Raw genomic sequence first — 24300 nt, forward strand, 5'->3', positions numbered from 1 at the left:
AAAGCGTAGCCTGTTTGAGAATTACTCCCATTGAGGAAAGTGCGGATGGTGACTGTTGTATTCACTCCCGATGCAATTTCTGTGTTTCGTCAACAGTCTGATAGTCCACAGATTACAGAATGCCTCCAGATGTGCATCGGAAACTACTACAGGACTTCTAAGGAACGATCAAACCGTAGACTGTTTGAGACATTACTAAAATGGAGGAAAGGGCGGATGGTGACTGTTGTATTCAATCCCGATCCAATTTCTGTGTTTCATCAACACTTTGAAGGTCCACAGATTACAGAATGCCTCCAGATGTGCATCGGAAACTACTACTGGTCTTCCAGGAAACGATCAAGTCGTAGACTGTTTGAGTCATTGTTCCCATGGAGGAAAGTGCGCATGGTGACTGTTGTATTCAATCCCGATGCAATTTCTGTGTTTCATCAACACTACGATAGTCCACAGATTACAGAATGCCTCCAGATGTGCATCGGTAACTACTACTGGTCTTCAAGGGAACGATCAAAGCGTAGACTCTTTGAGACATTCCTCCCATAGAGGAAAGTGCGCGTGGTGACTGTTGTATTCAAACCCGATGCAATTTCTGTGTTTCATCAACACTCTGATAGTCCACAGATTACAGAATGCCTCCAGATGTGCATCGGTAACTACTACTGGTCTTCCAGGGAACGATCAAAGCGACGACTGATTGAGACATTACTCCTATAGAGGAAAGTGCGCATGGTGACTGTTGTATTCAATCCCGATGCAATTTCTGTGTTTCATCAACACTGTGATAGTCCACACATTACAGAATGCCGCCAGATGTGCATCGGAATCTACTACTGGTCTTCCTGGGAACGATCAAATAGTAGACTGTTTGAGAATTACTCCCATGGAGGGAAGTACGCATGGTAACTGTTGTATTCAATCCCGATGCAATATCTGTGTTTCATAAACACTCTGATAGTTCACAGATTACAGAATGCCTCGAGATGTGCATCGGAAACTACTACTTTTCTTCCAGGTAACGATCAAAGCGTAGACTGTTTGAGTCATTACTCCCATGGAGGAAAGTGTGCATGGTGACTGTTGTATTCAATCCCGATGCATTTTCTGTGTTTCATCAACACTCTGATAGTCCACAGATTACAGAATGCCTCCAGATGTGCATCGGAAACTACTACAGGACTTCTAGGGAACGATCAAAGCGTAGACTGTTTGAGACATTACTAACATGGAGGAAAGTGCGCATGGTGACTGTGTCTATTCATTCCCGATGCATTTTGTGTGTTTCATCATCACTCTGATAGTCCACAGTTTACAGAATGCCTTCAGATGTGCATCGGAAACTACTGCTGGTCTGCCAGGGAACATCAAATCGTAGACTCTTTCAGACATTACTCCCATGGAGGAAAGTGCGCATGGTGACTGTTGTATTCAATCCCGAGGCAATTTCTTTGTTTCATCAACACTTTGAAGGTCCACAGATTACAGATTGCCTCCAGATGTGCATCGGAAGCTACTACTGGTCTTCCTAAGAACGAACAAAACGTAGACTGTTTGAGAATTACTCCCATGGAGGAAACTGCGCATGGTAACTGTTGTATTCAATCCCGATGCAATTTCTGTGTTTCAACAATACTCTGATAGTCCACAGATAACAGAATGCCTCCAGATGTGCATCGGAATTTACTACTGGTCTTCCAGGGAACGTATGTGCATCGGAAACTACTACTGGATTTCTAGGGTACGATCAAAGCGTAGACTGTTTGAGACATTACTAACATGGAGGAAGTGCGAATGGTTACTATTGTATTCAATCCCGATGCAATTTCTGTGTTTCGTCAACACTTTGAAGGTCCACAGATTAAGAATGCCTCCAGATGAGCATCGGAAACTACTACTGGTCTTCCAGGGAATGTTCAAAGCGTAGACTGTTTCGGACATTACTCCAATGGTGGAAAGTGTGCATGGTTACTGTTGTATGCAATCCCAAGGCAATATCTGTGTTTCATCTACAATTTGATGGTCCACAGATTACAGAATGCCTCCAGATGTGCATCGGTAACTACTACTGGTCTTCCAGGGAACGATCAAAGCGTCGACTGTTTGAGACATTACTCCCATAGAGGAAAGTACTCATGCTGACTGTTGTATTCAATCCCGAGCAATTTTTGTGTTTCATCAACACTTTGAAGGTCCACAGATTACAGATTGTCTCCAGATGAGCATCGGAATCTACTACTGGTCTTTCTGGGAACGATCAAAGCGTAGACTGTTTGAGAATTACTCCCACAGAGGAAAGTGCGCATGGTGACTGTTGTATTCATTTTTGATGCAATTTCTGTGTTTCATCAACACTCTGATAGTCCACAGATTACAGAATGACTCCAGATGTGCATCGGAAACTACTACTGGTCTTCCAGGTAACGATCAAAGCGTAAACTCTTTGAGACATTACTCCCATGGAGGAAGGTGCGCATGGTGACTGTTGTATTCATTCCCGATGCATTTTCTGTGTTTCATCAACACTCCGATAGTCCACAGATTACAGATTGTCTCCAGATGTGCATTATAAGCTACTACCGGTCTTCCTGGGACCGATCAAAGCGTAGAATGTTTCAGACATTACTCTCATGGAGGAAAGTGCGCATGGTGACTGTTGTATTCAATCCCGAGGCAATTTCTGTGTTTCATCAAAACTTTGAAGTTCCTTCAGATTACAGAATGCCTCCATATGTGCATCGGAAACTACTACTGGTCTTCCAGGGAATGATGAAAGCGTACACTGTTAGAGACATTACTCCCATGGAGGAAAGTGCGCATGGTGACTGTTGTACTCAATCCCGATGCAGTTTCTGTGTTTCATCAATACTCTGATAGTCCACAGATTACAGAATGCCTCCAGATGTCCATCGGAAACTACTACTGGTCTTCCAGGGAACGATCAAAGCGTAGCCTGTTTGAGAATTACTCCCATTGAGGAAAGTGCGGATGGTGACTGTTGTATTCACTCCCGATGCAATTTCTGTGTTTCGTCAACAGTCTGATAGTCCACAGATTACAGAATGCCTCCAGATGTGCATCGGAAACTACTACAGGACTTCTAAGGAACGATCAAACCGTAGACTGTTTGAGACATTACTAAAATGGAGGAAAGGGCGGATGGTGACTGTTGTATTCAATCCCGATCCAATTTCTGTGTTTCATCAACACTTTGAAGGTCCACAGATTACAGAATGCCTCCAGATGTGCATCGGAAACTACTACTGGTCTTCCAGGAAACGATCAAGTCGTAGACTGTTTGAGTCATTGTTCCCATGGAGGAAAGTGCGCATGGTGACTGTTGTATTCAATCCCGATGCAATTTCTGTGTTTCATCAACACTACGATAGTCCACAGATTACAGAATGCCTCCAGATGTGCATCGGTAACTACTACTGGTCTTCAAGGGAACGATCAAAGCGTAGACTCTTTGAGACATTCCTCCCATAGAGGAAAGTGCGCGTGGTGACTGTTGTATTCAAACCCGATGCAATTTCTGTGTTTCATCAACACTCTGATAGTCCACAGATTACAGAATGCCTCCAGATGTGCATCGGTAACTACTACTGGTCTTCCAGGGAACGATCAAAGCGACGACTGATTGAGACATTACTCCTATAGAGGAAAGTGCGCATGGTGACTGTTGTATTCAATCCCGATGCAATTTCTGTGTTTCATCAACACTGTGATAGTCCACACATTACAGAATGCCGCCAGATGTGCATCGGAATCTACTACTGGTCTTCCTGGGAACGATCAAATAGTAGACTGTTTGAGAATTACTCCCATGGAGGGAAGTACGCATGGTAACTGTTGTATTCAATCCCGATGCAATATCTGTGTTTCATAAACACTCTGATAGTTCACAGATTACAGAATGCCTCGAGATGTGCATCGGAAACTACTACTTTTCTTCCAGGTAACGATCAAAGCGTAGACTGTTTGAGTCATTACTCCCATGGAGGAAAGTGTGCATGGTGACTGTTGTATTCAATCCCGATGCATTTTCTGTGTTTCATCAACACTCTGATAGTCCACAGATTACAGAATGCCTCCAGATGTGCATCGGAAACTACTACAGGACTTCTAGGGAACGATCAAAGCGTAGACTGTTTGAGACATTACTAACATGGAGGAAAGTGCGCATGGTGACTGTGTCTATTCATTCCCGATGCATTTTGTGTGTTTCATCATCACTCTGATAGTCCACAGTTTACAGAATGCCTTCAGATGTGCATCGGAAACTACTGCTGGTCTGCCAGGGAACATCAAATCGTAGACTCTTTCAGACATTACTCCCATGGAGGAAAGTGCGCATGGTGACTGTTGTATTCAATCCCGAGGCAATTTCTGTGTTTCATCAACACCTTGAAGGTCCACAGATTACAGAATGCCTATAGATGTGCTTCGGAAAACACTACTGTTCCTCCAGGAAACGATCATAGCGTATACTGTTTGAGACATTACTCCCATGGAGGAAAATGCGCATAATGAATGTTGTATTCAATCCTGATGCAATTTCTGTGTTTCATCAACACTGTGATAGTCTACACATTACAGAATGTCATCAGATGTGCATCGGAAACTACTACTGGTCTTCCGGAGAACGATCAAAGCGTAAACTGTTTAGACATTACTCCCATGGAGGAAAGTGAGCATGGTGACAGTTGTATTCAATACCGATGCAATTTCTGAGTTTCATCAACACTCTCATAATCCACAGATTACAGAATGCCTCCAGATCTGCATCGGAAACTACTACTGGTCTTCCAGGGAATGATGAAAGCGTACACTGTTAGAGACATTACTCCCATGGAGGAAAGTGCGCATGGTGACTGTTGTACTCAATCCCGATGCAGTTTCTGTGTTTCATCAATACTCTGATAGTCCACAGATGCCTCCAGATGTCCATCGGAAACTACTACTGGTCTTCCAGGGAACGATCAAAGCGTAGCCTGTTTGAGAATTACTCCCATTGAGGAAAGTGCGGATGGTGACTGTTGTATTCACTCCCGATGCAATTTCTGTGTTTCGTCAAAAGTCTGATAGTCCACAGGTTACTGAATGCCTCCAGATGTCCATCGGAAACTACTACTGGTCTTCCAGGGAACGATCAAAGCGTAGCCTGTTTGAGAATTACTCCTATTGAGGAAAGTGCGGATTGTGACTGTTGTATTCACTCCCGATGCAATTTCTGTGTTTCGTCAAAAGTCTGATAGTCCACAGATTACAGAATGCCTCCAGATGTGCATCGGAAGCTACTACTGGACTTCTAGGGAACGATCAAAGCGTAGACTGTTTGAGACATTACTAACATGGAGGAAAGTGCGGATGGTGACTATTGTATTCAATCCCGATGCAATTTCTGTGTTTCATCAACACTCTGAAGGTCCACAGATTACAGAATACGTCCAGATGTGCATCGGAAACTACTACTGATCTTCCAGGAAACGATCAAGGTGTAGACTGTTTGAGACATTGCTCAAATGGAGGAAAGTGCGCATGGTGACTGTTGTATTCAACCCCGATACAATTCCTGTGTTTCATCAACACTGTGATAGTCCACAGATTACAGAATGCCTCCAGATGTGCATCGGTAACTACTACTGGTCTTCAAGGGAACGATCAAAGCGTAGACTATTAGAGACATTCCTCCCATGGAGGAAAGTGCGCATGGTGACTCTTGTATTCAATCCCGATGCAATTTCTGTGTTTCATCAACACTCAGATAGTCTACAGATTACAGAATGCCTCCAGATGTGCATCGGTAACTACTACTGTTCTTCAAGGGAACGATCAAAGCTTAGACTCTTTGAGACATTACTCCCATAGAGGAAAGAGCGCATGCTGACGTTTGTATTCAATCCCGAGGTAATTTATGTGTTTGATCAACACTTTGAAGGTCCACAGATTACAGATTGTCTACAGATGTGCATCGGAAACTACTACTGGACTTCTAAGGAACGATCAAAACGTAGACTGTTTGAGACATTACTCCCATTCAGGAAAGTGCGCATGGTGACTGTTGTATTCAATCCCGATGCAATTTCTGTGTTTCATCAAAACTCTGATAGTCCACAGATTACAGAATGCCCCCAGATGTGCATCGGAAATTACGTCTGGTCTTCCAGGGAACGATCAAAGCGTAGACTGTTTGAGACATTACTCCCATTCAGGAAAGTGCGCATGGTGACTGTTGTATTCAATTCCGATGCAATTTCTGTGTTTCATCAACACTCTGATAGTCCACAGATTGCAGAATGCCTCCAGATGTGCATCGTAAACTACTACTGGTCTTCCAGGGACCGATCAAAACGTAAACTCTTTGAGACATTACTCCCATGGAGGAAAGTGCGCATGGTGACTGTTGTATTCGATCCCGATGCAATTTCTGTGTTTCATCAACACTCAGATAGTCCACAGATTACAGAATGCCTCGAGATGTGCATCAGAAACTACCACTGGTCTTCCTGGGAACGATCAAAGCGTAGACTGTTTGAGACATTACTCCCATTCAGGAAAGTGCGCATGGTGACTGTTGTATTCAATTCCGATGCAATTTCTGTGTTTCATCAACACTCTGATAGTCCACAGATAACAGAATGCCTACAGATGTGCATCGGAAATTACTACTGGCCTTCCAGGGATCGTCCAAAGCGTAGACTGTTTGAGACATTACTCCCATGGAGGAAAGTGCGCATGGTGACTGTTGTATTCAATCCCGATTCATTTTCTGTGTTTCATCAACACTTTGAAGGTCCACAGATTACAGAATGCCTCCAGATGTCCATCGGAAACTACTACTGGTCTTCCAGGAAACGATCAAGGCGTAGACTGTTTGAGTCATTGCTCCCATGGAGGAAAGTGCGCATGGTGACTGTTGTATTCAATCCCGATGCAATTTTTGTGTTTCATCAACACTACGATTGTCCACAGATTACAGAATGCCTTCAGATGTGCATCGGAAACTACTGCTGGTCTTCCAGGGAACATCAAATCGTAGACTCTTTGAGACATTCCTCCCATGGTGGAAAGTGCGCATGGTGACTGTTGTATTCAAACCCGATGCAATTTCTGTGTTTCATCAACACTCTGATAGTCCACAGATTACAGAATGTCTCCAGATGTGCATCGGAATCTACTACTGGTCTTTCTGGGAACGACCAAAGCGTAGACTGTTTGAGAACTACTCCCACGGAGGAAAGTGCGCATGGTGACTGTTGTATTCAATTTCGTTGCAATTTCCGTGAATCATCAACACTCTGATAGTCCACAGATTACAGAATGACTCCAGATGTGCATCGGAAACTACTACTGGTCTTCCAAGTAACGATCAAAGCGTAAACTCTATGAGACATTACTCCCATGGAGGAAAGTGCGCATGGTGACTGTTGTATTCATTCCCGATGCATTTTCTGTGTTTCATCAACACTCCGATAGTCCACAGATTACAGATTGTCTCCAGACGTGCATCATAAGCTACTACTGGTCTTCCTGGGACCGATCAAAGCGTAGACTGTTTCAGACATTACTCCCATGGAGGAAAGTGCGCATGGTGACTGTTGTATTCAATCCAGAGGCAATTTCTGTGTTTCATCAAAACTTTGAAGTTCCTCAGATTACAGAATGCCTCCATATGTGCATCGGAAACTACTACTGGTCTTCCAGTGAATGATGAAAGCGTACTCTGTTAGAGACGTTACTCCCATGGAGGAAAGTGGGAAAGTGCGCATGGTGACTGTTGTACTCAATCCCGATGCAGTTTCTGTGTTTCATCAATACTCTGATAGTCCACAGATTGCAGAATGCCTCCAGATGTCCATCGGAAACTACTACTGGTCTTCCAGGGAACGATCAAAGCGTAGCCTGTTTGAGACATTACTAAAATGGATGAAAGGGCGGATGATGACTGTTGTATTCAATCCCGATCCAATTTCTGTGTTTCATCAACACTTTGAATGTCCACAGATAACAGAATGCCTCCAGATGTGCATCGGAAACTACTACTGGTCTTCCAGGAAACGATCAAGTCGTAGACTGTTTGAGATATTGCTCCCATGGAGGAAAGTGCGCATGGTGACTGTTGTATTCAATCCCGATGCAATTTCTGTGTTTCATCAACACTACGATAGTCCACAGATTACAGAATGCCTCCAGATGTGCATCGGTAACTACTACTGGTCTTCAAGGGAACGATCAAAGCGTAGACTATTAGAGACATTCCTCCCATGGAGGAAAGTGCGCATGGTGACTCTTGTATTCAATCCCGATGCAATTTCTGTGTTTCATCAACACTCAGATAGTCTACAGATTACAGAATGCCTCCAGATGTGCATCGGTAACTACTACTGTTCTTCAAGGGAACGATCAAAGCGTAGACTCTTTGAGACATTACTCCCATAGAGGAAAGTGCGCATGCTGACTGTTGTATTCAATCCCGAGGTAATTTATGTGTTTCATCAACACTTTGAAGGTCCACAGATTACAGATTGTCTCCAGATGTGCATCGGAAACTACTACTGGTCTTCCTGGGAACGATCAAAACGTAGACTGTTTGAGAATTACTCCCATGGAGGAAAGTACGCATGGTAACTGTTGTATTCAATCCCAATGCAATTTCTGTGTTTCATCAACACTCTAATTGTCCACAGATTACAGAATGCCTTCAGATGTGCATCGGAAACTACTACTTTTCTTCCAGGGAACGATCAAAGCGTAGACTGTTTGAGACATAACTCCCAAGGAGGTAAGAGCGCATGGAGAGTGTTGTATTCAATCCCGATGCAATTTCTGTGTTTCATCAACACGCTGATAGTCCACAGATTACAGAATGCCTCTAGATGTGCATCGGTAACTACTACTGATCTTCCACGGAACGATCAAAGCGACGACTGTTTGAGACATTACTCCAATAGAGGAACGTGCGCATGGTGACTGTTGTATTCAATCCCGATGCAATTTCTGTGTTTCATCAACAATCTGATAGTCCACAGATTACAGAATTAGCATAGATGTGAATCGGAAACTACGTCTGGTCTTCCAGGAAACGATCAAATCGTAGACTCTTTCAGACATGACTCCCATGGAGGAAAGTGCGCATGGTGACTGTTGTATTCAATCCCGTTGCAAGATCTGTGTTTCATCAACACTCTGATAGTCCACAGATTACAGATTGTCTCGAGATGTGCATCGGAAACTACTACTGGTCTTCCTGGGAACGATCAAAACGTAGACTGTTTGAGAATTACTCCCATGGAGGAAAGTGCGCATGGTAACTGTTGTAATCAATCCCGATGCAATTTCTGTGTTTCATCAACACTCTGATAGTCCACAGATAACAGAATGCCTTCAGATGTGCATCTTAAATTACTACTGGTCTTCCAGGGAACGACCAAAGCGTAGACTGTTTGAGACATTACTCTCATGGAGGAAAAAGCGCATGGTGACTGTTGTATTAAATCCCGATGCAATTTCTGTGTTTCGTCAACAGTCTGATAGTCCACAGATTACAGAATGCCTCCAGATGTGCATCGGAAACTACTACTGGACTTCTAGGGAACGATCAAAGCGTAGACTGTTTGAGACATTACTAAAATGGAGGAAAGGGCGGATGGTGACTGTTGTATTCAATCCCGATCCAATTTCTGTGTTTCATCAACACTTTGAAGGTCCACAGATTACAGAATGCCTCCAGATTTGCAACGGAAACTACTACTGGTCTTCCAGGAAACGATCAAATCGTAGACTGTTTGAGTCATTGCTCCCATGTAGGAAAGTGCGCTTGGTGACTGTTGTATTCAATCCCGATGCAATTTCTGTGTTTCAACAACACTCTGATAGTCCACAGATTACAGAATGCCTCCAGATGTGCATCGGTAACTACTACTGGTCTTCCAGGCAACGATCAAAGCGACGACTGTTTGTGACATTACTCCTATAGAGGAAAGTGCGCATGGTGACTGTTGTATTCAATCCCGATGCAATTTCTGTGTTTCATCAACACTGTGATAGTCCACACATTACAGAATGCCGCCAGATGTGCATCGGAATCTACTACTGGTCTTCCTGGGAACGATCAAATAATAGACTGTTTGAGAATTACTCCCATGGAGGGAAGTACGCATGGTAACTGTTGTATTCAATCCCGATGCAATATCTGTGTTTCATAAACACTCTGATAGTTCACAGATTACAGAATGCCTCGAGATGTGCATCGGAAACTACTACTTTTCTTCCAGGTAACGATCAAAGCGTAGACTGTTTAAGTCATTACTCCCATGGAGGAAAGTGTGCATGGTGACTGTTGTATTCAATCCCGATGCATTTTCTGTGTTACATCAACACTCTGATAGTCCACAGATTACAGAATGCCTCCAGATGTGCATCGGAAACTACTACAGGACTTCTAGGGAACGATCAAAGCGTAGACTGTTTGAGACATTACTAACATGGAGGAAAGTGCGCATGGTGACTGTGTCTATTCATTCCCGATGCATTTTGTGTGTTTCATCATCACTCTGATACTCCACAGTTTACAGAATGCCTTCAGATGTGCATCGGAAACTACTGCTGGTCTGCCAGGGAACATCAAATCGTAGACTCATTCAGACATTACTCCCATGGAGGAAAGTGCTCATGGTGACTGTTGTATTCAATCCCGAGGCAATTTCTGTGTTTCATCAACACTTTGAAGGTCCACAGATTACAGAATGCCTCCAGATGTGCTTCGGAAAACACTACTGTTCCTCCAGGAAACAATCATAGCGTAGACTGTTTGAGACATTACTGCCATGGAGGAAAATGCGCATGATGAATGTTGTATTCAATCCTGATGCAATTTCTGTGTTTCATCAACACTGTGATAGTCCACACATTACAGAATGTCATCAGATGTGCATCGGAAACTACTACTGGTCTTCCAGGGAACGATCAAAGCGTAGCCTGTTTGAGAATTACTCCCATTGAGGAAAGTGCGGATTGTGACTGTTGTATTCACTCCCGATGCAATTTCTGTGTTTCGTCAAAAGTCTGATAGTCCACAGATTACAGAATGCCTCCAGATGTGCATCGGAAGCTACTACTGGACTTCTAGGGAACGATCAAATCGTAGACGGTTTGAGACAATACTAACATGGAGGAAAGTGCGGATGGTGACTATTGTATTCAATCCCGATGCAATTTCTGTGTTTCATCAACACTTTGAAGGTCCACAGATTACAGAATGCGTCCAGATGTGCATCGGAAACTACTACTGGTCTTCCAGGAAACGATCAAGGTGTAGACTGTTTGAGACATTGCTCAAATGGAGGAAAGTGCGCATGGTGACTGTTGTATTCAACCCCGATGCAATTCATGTGTTTCATCAACACTGTGATAGTCCACAGATTACAGAATGCCTACAGATGTGCATCGGTAACTACTACTGGTCTTCAAGGGAACGATCAAAGCGTAGACTATTAGAGACATTCCTCCCATGGAGGAAAGTGCACATGGTGACTCTTGTATTCAATCCCGATGCAATTTCTGTGTTTCATCAACACTCAGATAGTCTACAGATTACAGAATGCCTCCAGATGTGCATCGGTAACTACTACTGTTCTTCAAGGGAACGATCAAAGCGTAGACTCTTTGAGACATTACTCCCATAGAGGAAAGTGCGCATGCTGACTGTTGTATTCAATCCCGAGGTAATTTATGTGTTTCATCAACACTTTGAAGGTCCACAGATTACAGATTGTCTCCAGATGTGCATCGGAAACTACTACTGGTCTTCCTGGGAACGATCAAAACGTAGACTGTTTGAGAATTACTCCCATGGAGGAAAGTACGCATGGTAACTGTTGTATTCAATCCCAATGCAATTTCTGTGTTTCATCAACACTCTGATTGTCCACTGATTACAGAATGCCTTCAGATGTGCATCGGAAACTACTACTTTTCTTCCAGGGAACGATCAAAGCGTAGACTGTTTGGGACATTACTCCCAAGGAGGAAAGAGGGCATGGAGAGTGTTGTATTCAATCCCGATGCAATTTCTGTGTTTCATCAACACGCTGATAGTCCAGAGATTACAGAATGCCTCCAGATGTGCATCGGTAACTACTACTGATCTTCCAGGGAACGATCAAAGCGACGACTGTTTGAGACATTACTCCAATAGAGGAAAAGTGCGCATGGTGACTGTTGTATTCAATCCCGATGCAATTTCTGTGTTTCTTCAACACTCTGATAGTCCACAGATTACAGAATTAGCATAGATGTGAATCGGAAACTACGTCTGGTCTTCCAGGAAACGATCAAATCGTAGACTCTTTCAGACATGACTCCCATGGAGGAAAGTGCGCATGGTGACTGTTGTATTCAATCCCGTTGCAAGATCTGTGTTTCATCAACACTCTGATAGTCCACAGATTACAGATTGTCTCGAGATGTGCATCGGAAACTACTACTGGTCTTCCTGGGAACGATCAAAACGTAGACTGTTTGAGAATTACTCCCATGGAGGAAAGTGCGCATGGTAACTGTTGTAATCAATCCCGATGCAATTTCTGTGTTTCATCAACACTCTGATAGTCCACAGATAACAGAATGCCTTCAGATGTGCATCTTAAATTACTACTGGTCTTCCAGGGAACGACCAAAGCGTAGACTGTTTGAGACATTACTCTCATGGAGGAAAAAGCGCATGGTGACTGTTGTATTAAATCCCGATGCAATTTCTGTGTTTCGTCAACAGTCTGATAGTCCACAGATTACAGAATGCCTCCAGATGTGCATCGGAAACTACTACTGGACTTCTAGGGAACGATCAAAGCGTAGACTGTTTGAGACATTACTAAAATGGAGGAAAGGGCGGATGGTGACTGTTGTATTCAATCCCGATCCAATTTCTGTGTTTCATCAACACTTTGAAGGTCCACAGATTACAGAATGCCTCCAGATTTGCAACGGAAACTACTACTGGTCTTCCAGGAAACGATCAAATCGTAGACTGTTTGAGTCATTGCTCCCATGTAGGAAAGTGCGCTTGGTGACTGTTGTATTCAATCCCGATGCAATTTCTGTGTTTCAACAACACTCTGATAGTCCACAGATTACAGAATGCCTCCAGATGTGCATCGGTAACTACTACTGGTCTTCCAGGCAACGATCAAAGCGACGACTGTTTGTGACATTACTCCTATAGAGGAAAGTGCGCATGGTGACTGTTGTATTCAATCCCGATGCAATTTCTGTGTTTCATCAACACTGTGATAGTCCACACATTACAGAATGCCGCCAGATGTGCATCGGAATCTACTACTGGTCTTCCTGGGAACGATCAAATAATAGACTGTTTGAGAATTACTCCCATGGAGGGAAGTACGCATGGTAACTGTTGTATTCAATCCCGATGCAATATCTGTGTTTCATAAACACTCTGATAGTTCACAGATTACAGAATGCCTCGAGATGTGCATCGGAAACTACTACTTTTCTTCCAGGTAACGATCAAAGCGTAGACTGTTTAAGTCATTACTCCCATGGAGGAAAGTGTGCATGGTGACTGTTGTATTCAATCCCGATGCATTTTCTGTGTTACATCAACACTCTGATAGTCCACAGATTACAGAATGCCTCCAGATGTGCATCGGAAACTACTACAGGACTTCTAGGGAACGATCAAAGCGTAGACTGTTTGAGACATTACTAACATGGAGGAAAGTGCGCATGGTGACTGTGTCTATTCATTCCCGATGCATTTTGTGTGTTTCATCATCACTCTGATACTCCACAGTTTACAGAATGCCTTCAGATGTGCATCGGAAACTACTGCTGGTCTGCCAGGGAACATCAAATCGTAGACTCATTCAGACATTACTCCCATGGAGGAAAGTGCTCATGGTGACTGTTGTATTCAATCCCGAGGCAATTTCTGTGTTTCATCAACACTTTGAAGGTCCACAGATTACAGAATGCCTCCAGATGTGCTTCGGAAAACACTACTGTTCCTCCAGGAAACAATCATAGCGTAGACTGTTTGAGACATTACTGCCATGGAGGAAAATGCGCATGATGAATGTTGTATTCAATCCTGATGCAATTTCTGTGTTTCATCAACACTGTGATAGTCCACACATTACAGAATGTCATCAGATGTGCATCGGAAACTACTACTGGTCTTCCAGGGAACGATCAAAGCGTAGCCTGTTTGAGAATTACTCCCATTGAGGAAAGTGCGGATTGTGACTGTTGTATTCACTCCCGATGCAATTTCTGTGTTTCGTCAAAAGTCTGATAGTCCACAGATTACAGAATGCCTCCAGATGTGCATCGGAAGCTACTACTGGACTTCTAGGGAACGATCAAATCGTAGACGGTTTGAGACAATACTAACATGGAGGAAAGTGCGGATGGTGACTATTGTATTCAATCCCGATGCAATTTCTGTGTTTCATCAACACTTTGAAGGTCCACAGATTACAGAATGCGTCCAGATGTGCATCGGAAACTACTACTGGTCTTCCAGGAAACGATCAAGGTGTAGACTGTTTGAGACATTGCTCAAATGGAGGAAAGTGCGCATGGTGACTGTTGTATTCAACCCCGATGCAATTCATGTGTTTCATCAACACTGTGATAGTCCACAGATTACAGAATGCCTACAGATGTGCATCGGTAACTACTACTGGTCTTCAAGGGAACGATCAAAGCGTAGACTATTAGAGACATTCCTCCCATGGAGGAAAGTGCACATGGTGACTCTTGTATTCAATCCCGATGCAATTTCTGTGTTTCATCAACACTCAGATAGTCTACAGATTACAGAATGCCTCCAGATGTGCATCGGTAACTACTACTGTTCTTCAAGGGAACGATCAAAGCGTAGACTCTTTGAGACATTACTCCCATAGAGGAAAGTGCGCATGCTGACTGTTGTATTCAATCCCGAGGTAATTTATGTGTTTCATCAACACTTTGAAGGTCCACAGATTACAGATTGTCTCCAGATGTGCATCGGAAACTACTACTGGTCTTCCTGGGAACGATCAAAACGTAGACTGTTTGAGAATTACTCCCATGGAGGAAAGTACGCATGGTAACTGTTGTATTCAATCCCAATGCAATTTCTGTGTTTCATCAACACTCTGATTGTCCACTGATTACAGAATGCCTTCAGATGTGCATCGGAAACTACTACTTTTCTTCCAGGGAACGATCAAAGCGTAGACTGTTTGGGACATTACTCCCAAGGAGGAAAGAGGGCATGGAGAGTGTTGTATTCAATCCCGATGCAATTTCTGTGTTTCATCAACACGCTGATAGTCCAGAGATTACAGAATGCCTCCAGATGTGCATCGGTAACTACTACTGATCTTCCAGGGAACGATCAAAGCGACGACTGTTTGAGACATTACTCCAATAGAGGAAAAGTGCGCATGGTGACTGTTGTATTCAATCCCGATGCAATTTCTGTGTTTCTTCAACACTCTGATAGTCCACAGATTACAGAATTAGCATAGATATGAATCGGAAACTACGTCTGGTCTTCCAGGGAACGATCAAAGCGTAGACTGTTTGAGATATTACTCCCATGCAGGAAAGTGCGCATGGTGACTGTTGTATTCAATCCCGATGCAATTTCTGTGTTTCATCAACACTCTGATAGTCCACAGATTGCAGAATGCCTCCAGATGTGCATCGGAAACTACTACTGGTCTTCCAGGTAACGGTCAAAGCGTAAACTCTTTGAGACATTACTCCCATGGAGGAAGTGCGCATGGTGACTGTTGTATTCGATCCCGATGCAATTTCTGTGTTTCATCAACACTCAGATAGTCCACAGATTACAGAATGCCTCGAGATGTGCATCAGAAACTACCACTGGTCTTCCAGGGAACGATCAAAGCGTAGACTTTTTGAGACATTACTCCCATGGAGTAAAGTGCACATTGTGACTGTTGTTTTCAATCCCGATGCAATTTCTGTGTTTCATCATCACTCTGATAGTCCTCAGATTACAGAATGAATCCAGATGTGCATCGGAAACTACTGCTGGTCTTCCAGGGAACGATCAAATCGTAGACTCTTTCAGACATTACTCCCATGGAGGGAAGTGCGCATGGTGACTGTTGTATTCAATCCCGAGGCAATGTCTGTGTTTCATCAAAACTTTGAAGGTCCAAAGGTTACAGATTGTCTCCAGATGTGCATCGGAAGCTACTACTGGTCTTCCTGGGAACGATCAAAACGTAGACTGTTTCAGACATTACTCCCATGGAGGAAAGTGCGCATGGTAACTGTTGTATTCAATCCCGATGCAATTTCTGTGTTTCAACAACACTCTGATAGTCCACATATAACAGAATGCCTACAGATGTGCATCGGAAATTACTACTGGTCTTCCAGGAAACGATCAAGGCGTAGACTGTTTGAGTCATTGCTCCCATGGAGGAAAGTGCGCAAGGTCACTGTTGTATTCAATCCCGATGCAATTTTTGTGTTTCATCAACACTACGATTGTCCACAGATTACAGAATGCCTCCAGATGTGCATCGGAAACTACTACTGGTCTTCCAGGAAACGATCAAGGCGTAGACTGTTTGAGTCATTGCTCCCATGGAGGAAAGTGCGCAAGGTCACTGTTGTATTCAATCCCGATGCAATTTTTGTGTTTCATCAACACTACGATTGTCCACAGATTACAGAATGCCTCCAGATATGCATCGGTAACTACTACTGGTCTTCAAGGGAACGATCAAAGCGTAGACTCTTTGAGACATTCCTCCCATGGAGGAAAGTGCGCATGGTGACTGTTGTATTCAAACCCGATGCAATTTCTGTGTTTCATCAACACTCTGATAGTCTACAGATTACAGAATGCCTCCAGATGTGCATCGGTAACTACTACTGGTCTTCCAGGGAACGATCAAAGCGACGACTGTTTGAGACAATACTCCTATAAAGGAAAGTGCGCATGGTGACTGTTGTATTCAATCCCGATGCAATTTCTGTGTTTCATCAACACTGTGATAGTCCACACATTACAGAATGCCGCCAGATGTGCATCGGAATCTACTACTGGTCTTCCTGGGAACGATCAAATAATAGACTGTTTGAGAATTACTCCCATGGAGGGAAGTACGCATGGTAACTGTTGTATTCAATCCCGATGCAATATCTGTGTTTCATAAACACTCTGATAGTTCACAGATTACAGAATGCCTCGAGATGTGCATCGGAAACTACTACTTTTCTTCCAGGTAACGATCAAAGCGTAGACTGTTTAAGTCATTACTCCCATGGAGGAAAGTGTGCATGGTGACTGTTGTATTCAATCCCGATGCATTTTCTGTGTTTCATCAACACTCTGATAGTCCACAGATTACAGAATGCCTCCAGATGTGCATCGGAAACTACTACAGGACTTCTAGGGAACGATCAAAGCGTAGACTGTTTGAGACATTACTAACATGGAGGAAAGTGCGCATGGTGACTGTGTCTATTCATTCCCGATGCATTTTGTGTGTTTCATCATCACTCTGATACTCCACAGTTTACAGAATGCCTTCAGATGTGCATCGGAAACTACTGCTGGTCTGCCAGGGAACATCAAATCGTAGACTCATTCAGACATTACTCCCATGGAGGAAAGTGCTCATGGTGACTGTTGTATTCAATCCCGAGGCAATTTCTGTGTTTCATCAACACTTTGAAGGTCCACAGATTACAGAATGCCTCCAGATGTGCTTCGGAAAACACTACTGTTCCTCCAGGAAACAATCATAGCGTAGACTGTTTGAGACATTACTCCCATGGAGGAAAATGCGCATGATGAATGTTGTATTCAATCCTGATGCAATTTCTGTGTTTCATCAACACTGTGATAGTCCACACATTACAGAATGTCATCAGATGTGCATCGGAAACTACTACTGGTCTTCCAGGGAACGATCAAAGCGTAGCCTGTTTGAGAATTACTCCCATTGAGGAAAGTGCGGATTGTGACTGTTGTATTCACTCCCGATGCAATTTCTGTGTTTCGTCAAAAGTCTGATAGTCCACAGATTACAGAATGCCTCCAGATGTGCATCGGAAGCTACTACTGGACTTCTAGGGAACGATCAAATCGTAGACGGTTTGAGACAATACTAACATGGAGGAAAGTGCGGATGGTGACTATTGTATTCAATCCCGATGCAATTTCTGTGTTTCATCAACACTTTGAAGGTCCACAGATTACAGAATGCGTCCAGATGTGCATCGGAAACTACTACTGGTCTTCCAGGAAACGATCAAGGTGTAGACTGTTTGAGACATTGCTCAAATGGAGGAAAGTGCGCATGGTGACTGTTGTATTCAACCCCGATGCAATTCATGTGTTTCATCAACACTGTGATAGTCCACAGATTACAGAATGCCTACAGATGTGCATCGGTAACTACTACTGGTCTTCAAGGGAACGATCAAAGCGTAGACTATTAGAGACATTCCTCCCATGGAGGAAAGTGCACATGGTGACTCTTGTATTCAATCCCGATGCAATTTCTGTGTTTCATCAACACTCAGATAGTCTACAGATTACAGAATGCCTCCAGATGTGCATCGGTAACTACTACTGTTCTTCAAGGGAACGATCAAAGCGTAGACTCTTTGAGACATTACTCCCATAGAGGAAAGTGCGCATGCTGACTGTTGTATTCAATCCCGAGGTAATTTATGTGTTTCATCAACACTTTGAAGGTCCACAGATTACAGATTGTCTCCAGATGTGCATCGGAAACTACTACTGGTCTTCCTGGGAACGATCAAAACGTAGACTGTTTGAGAATTACTCCCATGGAGGAAAGTACGCATGGTAACTGTTGTATTCAATCCCAATGCAATTTCTGTGTTTCATCAACACTCTGATTGTCCACTGATTACAGAATGCCTTCAGATGTGCATCGGAAACTACTACTTTTCTTCCAGGGAACGATCAAAGCGTAGACTGTTTGGGACATTACTCCCAAGGAGGAAAGAGGGCATGGAGAGTGTTGTATTCAATCCCGATGCAATTTCTGTGTTTCATCAACACGCTGATAGTCCAGAGATTACAGAATGCCTCCAGATGTGCATCGGTAACTACTACTGATCTTCCAGGGAACGATCAAAGCGACGACTGTTTGAGACATTACTCCAATAGAGGAAAAGTGCGCATGGTGACTGTTGTATTCAATCCCGATGCAATTTCTGTGTTTCTTCAACACTCTGATAGTCCACAGATTACAGAATTAGCATAGATATGAATCGGAAACTACGTCTGGTCTTCCAGGGAACGATCAAAGCGTAGACTGTTTGAGATATTACTCCCATGCAGGAAAGTGCGCATGGTGACTGTTGTATTCAATCCCGATGCAATTTCTGTGTTTCATCAACACTCTGATAGTCCACAGATTGCAGAATGCCTCCAGATTTGCATCGGAAACTACTACTGGTCTTCCAGGTAACGGTCAAAGCGTAAACTCTTTGAGACATTACTCCCATGGAGGAAGTGCGCATGGTGACTGTTGTATTCGATCCCGATGCAATTTCTGTGTTTCATCAACACTCAGATAGTCCACAGATTACAGAATGCCTCGAGATGTGCATCAGAAACTACCACTGGTCTTCCAGGGAACGATCAAAGCGTAGACTTTTTGAGACATTACTCCCATGGAGTAAAGTGCACATTGTGACTGTTGTTTTCAATCCCGATGCAATTTCTGTGTTTCATCATCACTCTGATAGTCCTCAGATTACAGAATGAATCCAGATGTGCATCGGAAACTACTGCTGGTCTTCCAGGGAACGATCAAATCGTAGACTCTTTCAGACATTACTCCCATGGAGGGAAGTGCGCATGGTGACTGTTGTATTCAATCCCGAGGCAATGTCTGTGTTTCATCAAAACTTTGAAGGTCCAAAGGTTACAGATTGTCTCCAGATGTGCATCGGAAGCTACTACTGGTCTTCCTGGGAACGATCAAAACGTAGACTGTTTCAGACATTACTCCCATGGAGGGAAGTGCGCATGGTAACTGTTGTATTCAATCCCGATGCAATTTCTGTGTTTCAACAACACTCTGATAGTCCACATATAACAGAATGCCTACAGATGTGCATCGGAAATTACTACTGGTCTTCCAGGAAACGATCAAGGCGTAGACTGTTTGAGTCATTGCTCCCATGGAGGAAAGTGCGCAAGGTCACTGTTGTATTCAGTCCCGATGCAATTTTTGTGTTTCATCAACACTACGATTGTCCACAGATTACAGAATGCCTCCAGATGTGCATCGGAAACTACTACTGGTCTTCCAGGAAACGATCAAGGCGTAGACTGTTTGAGTCATTGCTCCCATGGAGGAAAGTGCGCAAGGTCACTGTTGTATTCAATCCCGATGCAATTTTTGTGTTTCATCAACACTACGATTGTCCACAGATTACAGAATGCCTCCAGATATGCATCGGTAACTACTACTGGTCTTCAAGGGAACGATCAAAGCGTAGACTCTTTGAGACATTCCTCCCATGGAGGAAAGTGCGCATGGTGACTGTTGTATTCAAACCCGATGCAATTTCTGTGTTTCATCAACACTCTGATAGTCTACAGATTACAGAATGCCTCCAGATGTGCATCGGTAACTACTACTGGTCTTCCAGGGAACGATCAAAGCGACGACTGTTTGAGACATTACTCCTATAAAGGAAAGTGCGCATGGTGACTGTTGTATTCAATCCCGATGCAATTTCTGTGTTTCATCAACACTGTGATAGTCCACACATTACAGAATGCCGCCAGATGTGCATCGGTAACTACTACTGGTCTTCCAGGGAACGATCAAAGCGACGACTGTTTGAGACATTACTCCTATAAAGGAAAGTGCGCATGGTGACTGTTGTATTCAATCCCGATGCAATTTCTGTGTTTCATCAACACTTTGAAGGTCCACAGATTACAGATTGTCTCCAGATGTGCATCGGAAGCTACTACTGGTCTTCCTGGGAACGATCAAAACGTAGACTGTTTGAGAATTACTCCCATGAAGGAAACTTCGCATGGTAACTGTTGTATTCAATCCCGATGCAATTTCTGTGTTTCAACAATACTCTGATAGTCCACAGATAACAGAATGCCTCCAGATGTGCATCGGAATTTACTACTGGTCTTCCAGGGAACGTCCAAAGCGTAGACTGTTTCAGACATTACTCACATGGAGGAAAGTGCGCATGGTGACTGTTGTATTCAATCCCGAGATAATTTCTGTGTTTCATCAACAATTTGAAGGTCCACAGATTACAGAATGCCTCCAGATGTCCATCGGAAACTACTACTGGTCTTCCAGGGAACGATCAAAGCGTAGCCTGTTTGAGAATTACTCCCATGGAGGAAAGTGCGGATGGTGACTGTTGTATTCACTCCCGATGCAATTTCTGTATTTCGTGAACAGTCTGATAGTCCACAGATTACAGAATGCCTCCAGATGTGCATCGGAAACTACTACTGGATTTCTAGGGTACGATCAAAGCGTAGACTGTTTGAGACATTACTAACATGGAGGAAGTGCGAATGGTTACTGTTGTATTCAATCCCGAGCAATTTCTGTGTTTCATCAACACTCTGAAGGTCCACAGATTACAGATTGTCTCCAGATGTGCATCGGAAACTACTACTGGTCTTCCAGGTAACGATCAAAGCGTAAACTCTATGAAACATTACTCCCATGGAGGAAAGTGCGCATGGTGACTGTTGTATTAATTCCCGATGCATTTTCTGTGTTTCATCAACACTCCGATAGTCCACAGATTACAGATTGTCTCCAGACGTGCATCATAAGCTACTACTGGTCTTTCTGGGAACGATCAAAGCGTAGACTGTTTGAGAATTACTCCCACGGAGGAAAGTGCTCATGGTGACTGTTGTATTCAATCCCGATGCAATTTCTGAGTTTCATCAACAGTCTAACAGTCCACAGATTACAGAATGCCTCCAGATGTGCATCGGAAACTACTACTGGTCTTCCAGGTAACGATCAAAGCGTAGCATGTTTGAGAATTACTCCCATGGAGGAAAGTGCGGATGGTGACTGTTGTATTGAATCCCGATGCAATTTCTGTATTTCATCAACACTCTGATTGTCCAAAGATTACAGAATGCCTCCAGATGTGTATCGGAAACTACTACTGGTCTTCCAGGAAACGATCAAAGCGTCGACCGTTTGAGACATTACTCCCATAGAGGAATAGCGCATGGTGAGTGTTGTATTCAATCCCGATGCAATTTCTGTGTTTCATCAACACTCTGAGAGTCCACAGATTACAGAATTTCTCCAGATGTGCATCGGTAACTACTACTGGTCTTCCAGGGAACGATCAAAGCTACGACTGTTTGAGACATTACTCCTATTGAGGAAAGTGCGCATGGTGACTGTTGTATTCAATCCCGATGCAATTTCTGTGTTTCATCAACACTGTGATAGTCCACACAATACAGAATGCCGCCAGATGTGCATCGGTATCTACTACTGGTCTTCCTTGGAACGATCAAATAGTAGACTGTTTGAGAATTACTCCCATGGAGGAAACTACGCATGGTAACTGTTGTATTCAATCCCGATGCAATATCTGTGTTTCATCAACACTCTGATAGTTCACAGATTACAGAATCCCACCAGATGTGCATCGGAAACTACTACTGGTCTTCCAGGTAACGATCAAAGCGTAGACTGTTTGAGTCATTACTCCCATGGAGGAAAGTGTGCATGGTGACTGTTGTATTCAATCCCGAGGCAATTTCTGTGTTTCATCAACACTTTGAAGGTCCACAGATTACAGATTGTCTCCAGATGTGCATCGGAAGCTTCTACTGGTCTTCCTGGGAACGATCAAAACGTAGACTGTTTGAGAATTACTCCCATGGTGGAAACTGCGCATGGTAACTGTTGTATTCAATCCCGATGCAATTTCTGTGTTTCAACAATACTCAACAATACTCTGATAGTCCACAGATAACAGAATGCCTCCAGATGTGCATCGGAATTTACTACTGGTCTTCCAGGGAACGTCCAAAACGTAGACTGTTTGAGACATTACTCCCATGGAGGAAAGTGCGCATGGTGACTGTTGTATTCTTTCCCGATGCAATTTCTGTGTTTCATCAACACTCTGACAGTCCACAGATAACAGAATGCCTCCAGATGTGCATCGGAATTTACTACTGGTCTTCCAGGGAACGTCCAAAACGTAGACTGTTTGAGACATTACTCCCATGGAGGAAAGTGCGCATGGTGACTGTTGTATTCATTCCCGATGCATTTTCTGTGTTTCATCAACACTCTGATAGTCCACAGATTACAGATTGTCTCCAGTTGTGCATCGGAAACTACTACTGGTCTTCCTGGGAACGATCAAAGCGTAGACTGTTTCAGACACTACTCACATGAAGGAAAGTGGGCATGGTGACTGTTGTATTCAATCCCGAGATAATTTCTGTGTTTCATCAAAAATTTGAAGGTCCACAGATTACAGAATGATTCCAGATGTCCATCGGAAACTACTACTGGTCTTCCAGGGAACGATCAAAGCGTAGCCTGTTTGAGAATTACTCACATGGAGGAAAGTGCGGATGGTGACTGTTGTATTCACTCCCGATGCAATTTCTGTATTTCGTCAACAGTCTGATAGTCCACAGATTACAGAATGCCTCCAGATGTGCATCGGAAACTACTACTGGACTTCTAGGGAACGATCAAAGCGTTGACTGTTTGAGACATTACTCCCATGGAGGAAAGTGCGCATGGTGACTGTTGTATTCAATCCCGATGCATTTTCTGTGGTTCACCAACACTCTGACAGTCTACAGATTACAGAATGCCTCCAGATGTGCATCGGAAACTACTACTGGTCTTCCAGGTAACGATCAAAGAGAAAACTCTTTGAGACATTACTCCCATGGAGGTAAGTGCGCATGGTGACTGTTGTATTCATTCCCGATGCATTTTCTGTGTTTCATCAACACTCCGATAGTCCACAGATTACATATTGTCTCCAGATATGCATCGGAAACTACTACTGGTCTTCCTGGGAAGGATCAAAGCGTAGATTGTTTCAAACATTACTCCCATGGAGGAAAGTGCGCATGGTGACTATTGTATTCAATCCCGAGATAATTTCTGTGTTTCATCAACAATCTGAAGGTCCACAGATTGCAGAATGCCTGCAGAAGTCCATCGGAAACTACTACTGGTCTTCCAGGGAACGATCAAA

This window comes from Schistocerca gregaria, chromosome 3 (genome assembly GCF_023897955.1).
Source record: "Schistocerca gregaria isolate iqSchGreg1 chromosome 3, iqSchGreg1.2, whole genome shotgun sequence".
NCBI classification, from domain to species: domain Eukaryota; kingdom Metazoa; phylum Arthropoda; class Insecta; order Orthoptera; family Acrididae; genus Schistocerca; species Schistocerca gregaria.